Source organism: Crotalus tigris, unplaced genomic scaffold, assembly GCF_016545835.1.
Source record: "Crotalus tigris isolate CLP2741 ecotype Arizona unplaced genomic scaffold, ASM1654583v1 scf7180000017589.2436309, whole genome shotgun sequence".
Lineage (NCBI taxonomy): Eukaryota > Metazoa > Chordata > Lepidosauria > Squamata > Viperidae > Crotalus > Crotalus tigris.
The window spans coordinates 2,142,562-2,148,561 of record NW_024096495.1 but is presented as its reverse complement, the minus strand read 5'-3'; positions in this window follow the sequence as shown (position 1 = coordinate 2,148,561).

Here is a 6,000-nt window from a genome sequence, read left to right as displayed (position 1 = left end):
TAAGTCTCAAGAACAGCTCCAAAAGTAGGCGAGATACAAGGGCTTGCACTCATTTTATCTAGGAAAAGAAAACATTTCCTGTTATGTTTATTCCTTCATCCTCAACTGACTTCTATTTATCTATTTCATACGTCTTATAAACTTGAGAAAAATTTCTCAAAGTTAATATTCAGGATAGCATCAACTTTCTCAGTTATAACTGGGTTACTACTTATAGGGGCTATCAGTCTCTCTTCCTTGTAAGAAACCAATGCCATATGGTCTAAAATCACAGCTATAATAACAGAATCTTTCAAAATTGAATGTGGTCTTTTCCTTCATCAGTATATCTTTGGGTGAATTAGGGAGGTGCCTGTCTGAAGTATTCCCTCAATTCAGTTTCTTGGAATGGGCTTAAGCTGCAATTATCTGACCATTGCATTTTTATGTCCATACAATCTGCCTTTTGAAAGACAGAAGTTCTGATTTATCTTTAAATAATCATATGTAAAACATTCAATGGCAAAAAAAAAAAAAAACCACAGGGAGCAGAAAAATTCTGGAAGAAAAAGACAACAAAGATTCTTTTCTTTTCTGGATTTTTCGGGAAATATCAACAGATGCATCAATGGAAATGACTCTACTGACATGGTATATGAGATCCATAGAACTCATCAAAGATTTGTGCTAGAATTAGCATTTTTAATTTATTCAAAAATATATGATTAACAGATGAGCAACATTATGGATAACATTAATTATTCCATTTGACACCTCACTGGCTATGTTTATTAAAGTATATTGGATGCCTTTTTTTTTCCAAAAGCAGAAATCATATTAAATGTAAGTGGGAGAAAAATGAAATTGCAGCCCACATAGAGTTTTATGGCTAAAATATTGTTTCCTGATTCTACGAGTTTAATTCAAATTGTGATGATGCTTCTGGGTTTACCAGGTTTAAAATCTCTTTATGAAGAGATTTATATCATAGGTGAGCAATTACTAATCTTCCATTGAACGGCAAGTATAAGAAATACTATGCTCTGGAGATTTCACAACCTAAGGCTATGGAGAATGTCTTTCTCAAATAAAGTTTCTCCTCCTACCTATTGCAATAGGTGGTTTAATAAACAATCTCTGCACAAATGAACCACAATTTTCAGCACACATTTTCAGTAATAAATGTTTTTGTATTGAAAAAACAATGTTTCCAGTATACTAAATAAAACTTCACCATGTGATGCAGCTTTTTAAGTGTTTCTGCTACTCAGGTTATAAACAGCATGAATCTAAATATTCTACTCTTTGTAAAAGGGAGATGGGGACTAGAGCAATTTATACCTAGTATGCAAGTCTATTGTTCTGTTTATATAACAGGAGCCCTCAGTATTTTGGGGTTTTGACCTTGTTCAGTAACCAAATTTCATGTTGCCACAATGAATATAAGGCATAACTGAGCACAGGAATAGCTACTTCTGTTTTATTTATTACTTCAATTTTAAAATATAGATTCTGCAGCTCTGTTGGTTATCCTCTTTTAAATGATTTGCATTTTTACTCCAGACTTTACAATTTCTTAGACTTCTACTTGCAGAGTTCCTTAACATATATCATCATAATACACTATGTTACACTTTTATTGTAGAGAATCCTTGTTTATTAATATTTTATTTCATCCATTTGGTTTTATATTTGTGTTATGTAATATATTTTATTTTGCTAATCATTGATTGAATAAATATTACTGGTACTGGAGATTGCTTCTGTTACAACCACAAAAGTTCAGTTAGTTCCTGTTCAGGGACCTGTGAACTACCAGTAAGTATGTTATATAGAGCAGAACACATTCTCCTCTGAAGATTCAAGCCACAGTTGCTGGCAAAACACCAGGATGCCAAAAATTAGACATGGCCTATTAGACCAGAAGTTCGTCAACATTAGATTGATACTGACCAACTATAGTTTGCATCAATATAATGAAAATAAGATTCATTTGCCCTTTAAAAAATATAGCTGTTGAATCAGTACTGCATTGCTTAGCATGCAGTAAGAGCCATTTTTGTGACAATCTCATTTTCAGGTAAAGTCAGGTGAAAATATGCAGTGATCAGAGCAGTTTTCTGCACATTTTATTACTGTGTATGTAAATGATAGTCGGGTATGTTAGGACACCATGCAAGTAAATGATTGCACAAAAATTGGACGTGAACAGTAAAAAAAAATAAAGTAAAAAATGAATGTTTGCCAAATGAATTTGGATTTAATAAAAAGATAAGCAATCATGAGGAAGTTTTGTCATATAAGAAGAATGAACAAGGATTACATTAAAAAAGAAATATAGGATGGAATGAGTGAATTAATTTAGACAAGGATGATTGAGAAATTTATATTTTGGTGGAGTTAATGAAATTCTCCAAAAGGCAGTGTGGGAATTGATATACCATCTGAATAGCAATAGCAATAACATTCAGGCTTGCATACTGCTTCACAGTGCTTTACAGCCCTCTCTAAGTGATTTACAGAGTCAGCATATTGCCCACAAAATTTGGGTCCTCATTTTACCGACCTCAGAAGGATGGAAGGCTGAGTCAACCTTGAGCTGGTCAGAATCAACTCCTGGAGTGACTAGTGAGTTAGCCTGTGGTACAGCATCCTAACCACTGCACCACCAAGGCTCTGACTGTGATAAAAACAAGTTATGATTTGCAATGATTGCAAATATAGAGAGGTTTAACTTTAAAAAAATCCTTATTCATGCTTTTAATTTCTTTTGCTCATGATTATTACTTTTCTAAATTTTGCATGGGTTAATATTGCTTATTCCAAGAGGAAATATTACCAAACTACAAAATAATCTATATCTAGATAAAATATACAAATAGCTGATAATTAACTAATTTCATTTAGTTTGTAACTTTTTCTGCTTTTTAATGCTAACATTAGAAACATCATCATCATAGCTATAACATGGCACATTCTAGTTAGAAATGGCAGTTAGGTCAGTAAATTACTATTTTCATAATTTCCAGCCATCATAGGCAAGATCATTTTATTTAAGATATGACAAATAAGAGTTTCTTTTATACTCTTACTATCCTGAGTCAAATCTAAAGGCTTACATTCTGCCAAGGATGACATTTTAGATATCTCAATTACCAGATAAATCCCTTCAAAAAAATCAAAAGAAAAAAGACATAAGAGAAATACTAATTAATTAATAATATGAAAATTACTAACTACAAATGCAAATTACTATTATAGTTTCATTTTGTTTTAATTTATTTCTCAATGACTCTACTTAGCCCAGTGGCTGGTCAACATAAAGCAAAGAACATTCATGAAATAAATGAAGGAAATTGAAATACTTATAAATCAATAGTGTCTTCAGCTATTCATTTCAGATTTTTTGTTTCTGGGGCTGACTCCAAATTAAGGGGTTTTCTTTACTGGTCTATGACCATACTAGAGATTTTATTGATTTATTGAATGATTGATTTGATTTGATTGATTCAAGTTTCTTCTGTTGAAGATGACCTCTATGATAGTATAGGACAACCTAGAAAAAGAAGGAAATATAATTTGTTAATTTACTGCTTCTGGTTGGTGTTCATCCCACCAGTCCTTGTTTTCGCATTCTAGCTACATCTTATAAAAACTTCCTTTAGCTGCTGCAACTTATTGACTCAGACACCTCTCAATTATATGTTAATATGACAAGTTCAACTTATGATACAAATCAAGGCTTCAGGAGATACTTAAATCAACATATTTGATTTTTTGCTAAATGTAGTGAAAGTAGTAATTTGCCATTTTTCATCATTTCTTTTCTTCAGGGAAAAGTACATTTTAAAACAGTTTAAGCAATTAACTAAAAATGCAATTATTAAATCACCCTGGAAAATGCACTTATCTAAATCAGCCAGGTCTGTTTACTTCCTTAGCTATGGCTTTGTCCTAAACCATTTGATTCTAAACTATTGGCAGCATATCTTTTAATCAGAAATTTATGAAATATAAATAAACCTTTGTTTATTTCTTTGGCTATTTGAGGACATTCTATCTCCAAAAACACTCTCATATTTTTGCAAGCATATTTACTTACTTACTTACGTACTTACTTACTAACTTACTTATTTAATATGTTACCCATCTCACTACACATTGCTTTTTTGCTTTCTTAACTATTTTCTTCCCCTTCTGAGTCTTTTAACTATAATTAGAAGGAAAGTTGAATCTTGTTGTGATTTGTATTCATAACTATTTTTTTTTCTTCTTCTCAGATCCAAATCCTCAAATTAACTTGTTAATCCTTGTGGATTATCAAACTGTTTCTAACACACAGTTACTGTTTCATAATAAAACCAAACATAAAATGCCTTATATTGTTTGTTCCTTTATATCATTACTTTTGAATATTACAGACTTTTAAGTTTAATCATATTCCTCCTAAACCAGTGGTTCTCAACCTTTTTATAGCTGTGACCCCGGTCGTAAGTCAAGGACTACCTGTATTTCCCTGCTCGGGAGCGCCGCCCCCTGTGCCGGCCGAGGCATAGCTGGCAAAGGGCGGCGGGAGGCAGGCCCAGGTGCTCCCGGGTGGCCGCGGCAGTGACACCGCAGGGCGACCACTGGCTGGGCCACCAGCTGGCCCAGCCCAAGGCAGGTAAGGAACCCGCCGGGCCCCACGCACGCCAGCAACCCTCCCTGCGCCCACCGCTGCCCCACTAGCCTTACCTTGGCCACCGCCCATTCAGGGCAGTGGCAGGAAGGACCAGGTACTCCCGGGCGGCCACGGCAGCAACGGCACAGGGCGACCACCAGCTGGGCCACCAGCTGGCCCAGCCCAAGGCAGGTAAGGCACCCACCGGGCCCCACACGTGCCAGCAACCCTCCCTGTGCCTGCCGCTGCCCCACTAGCCTTACCTTGGCCGCCGCCCATTTGGGGCAGTGGCAGGCAGGCCCAGGTACTCCCGGGCGGCCATGGCAGCAACGGCACAGGGCAACCACTGGCTGGGCCACCAGCTGGCCCAGCCCAAGGAAGGTAAAGCACCCGCCAGGCCCCACACACGCCAGCAATCCTCCCTGCGCCCATCGGCCTCCCACCTCCCATCCCCGGCCCTCTTTTACTTACTTTTTAGTTGCTCAGCAGGGAGGGAAGCTTTGCAGAATGTTCGCCTTGCATCACTGTTTGCAGATGGGGGCTTTTGGCGGGCTCAGCATGCCAGAGACAGCCTGAACAATTCCTATTGGCTTTTGAAAGCCAATAGAATTAGACTCTGTTCAAGAGAGTCTATTCTATTGGCTTTCGAAAGCCAATAGAATAAGAGGGAGTAGCACAGCTAAGGAAAAGGGGGGAAAATGGCGGAAAAAATGGCAGACTGCGTTGTTTGGCGACTCCCGTGAAATGGTCGTTCGACCCCCAAATGGGGTCACGACCCACAGGTTGAGAACCGCTGTCCTAAACCATAATATTTATTCATAATTTAAAAACAAGATACAGTCCTTGAAATGATGAATAGGCAACCAGAAAGTGTCTCTTGTGAGAGACATTTTGTAAGATTTGACAACTGAGGCAATGTCTTTTAACTTAGTCAAAATTGCTTAGTCTTGCGCAGCCAGAATTAGTTAGCAATTAAGAAATTAGATATGGACATACATTATGAAATCCAAAATACCCAGAGTCACAGCTTTTTCCTAAAGATCATTACACAGTGGCATTTCTCCTATAGATATAGATATTCATGTATCACCTAAAAATATTAACATGGGAAGAGTTGCCAAGGATACGTTATACAGATCATTCTGTGATAAACAGATTTCATAATGTGTGAAAATCTGTAGTAGAAGGTGAATTAATTCCTCAGATCTCATTGGTCTTCTGTATTATCATGTACTCTTTCACAAGAAAACTGTATTTATTTGGGTCATGAAAATCCTAATACAACATAACAGATGGAAATGGATGGAAATTAATCAAGGAAAGAAGCAACCTAGAACTAAGGAGAAACTTCCTGACAGTTA